Raw genomic sequence first — 1,096 nt, 5'->3', positions numbered from 1 at the left:
GACTGCAAGGTTGGTTTGAACAGCAAGGTCCGCAGTTCAAGTTCACCAGTCACTCCTCCAAAACCCTGTACAGGGTTGCTGTGAGCCGAAACTGACTTGACAGCACTTAATAACAACAAATAGCTTATATGGATACATTTTCTTTACAAAATTCAAAGAGTTGTCAGAGGAATGGGAATAGCTACAAAGCATTTCACACAAGGTTTAAAGTGGAGTAGTTGTTTTCTCTAACATTTTGTTGTTAGTTATTGCTATAGTGTTAGCACCAAATCAGAGGGACCTTGTATATATGACAGAATGAAATGTAGCATAGAATTGTGTCATCTATATAATTGTTGCTATGCTTGAGTTCATTGTTTCAGCCATTGTGTTAATCCATCTCACTAACTACCTCCCTTACCTTTGCCAACCCCTCATGTTACCAACAATGATGTCCTTTCCTAGCCATTGACCTTCATTGTTAATGTGTCCAAAGAGAGCCAACGTCTCACTGTCTTTGATTCTGAGGAGCATTCTCAGAAAATTTCTTCTAAGATTGATTTGTTCTGACAGTTCACTGTTTATTCAATATTCTATGCTAACACCATATTTTGAATTCATCAGTTCTTCTTCTGTCTTCCTATTTTATTGACTAGATTTTCTATGCAAATGAAACTACTCAAAAGATGAAGGATTGACCTGAAGCACTTTAGTCACCATAGCGACATCTTTGGTTTTTAACACTTTAATGAACCTTTTGGAACAGATTTGCACAGTGCAATATGCTGCTTCTTTCCTTGAATGTTCTGCTTCCATGGACATTAATGATTGACTCAAATAGAATGAAGCCTTTGACAATTTTAATTTTCCCACAACCATGCTACTTTTCAGAGTATAAGCTAATAATTAAAATGCTGACGTATTAAAAAACCAATTTATATAACTCATCATATCTTTCAAGTTATATGTCCATGAAGACAAATCCAAAAATCTGCAGCATATTTGTTTCACTGAAATCTAGCAGTGAAAGAGTAACTCACTACAAGTAAGGTCCAAGCCCTAAAAAACTAAGAAGTGTGCAGTTGAGGGAGGTTAACAAGACTCACTCAAAGGGTTT

This window comes from Chrysochloris asiatica, unplaced genomic scaffold (genome assembly GCF_000296735.1).
Source record: "Chrysochloris asiatica unplaced genomic scaffold, ChrAsi1.0 scaffold00031, whole genome shotgun sequence".
NCBI lineage: Eukaryota > Metazoa > Chordata > Mammalia > Afrosoricida > Chrysochloridae > Chrysochloris > Chrysochloris asiatica.
This window is presented reverse-complemented; position numbering follows the sequence as displayed.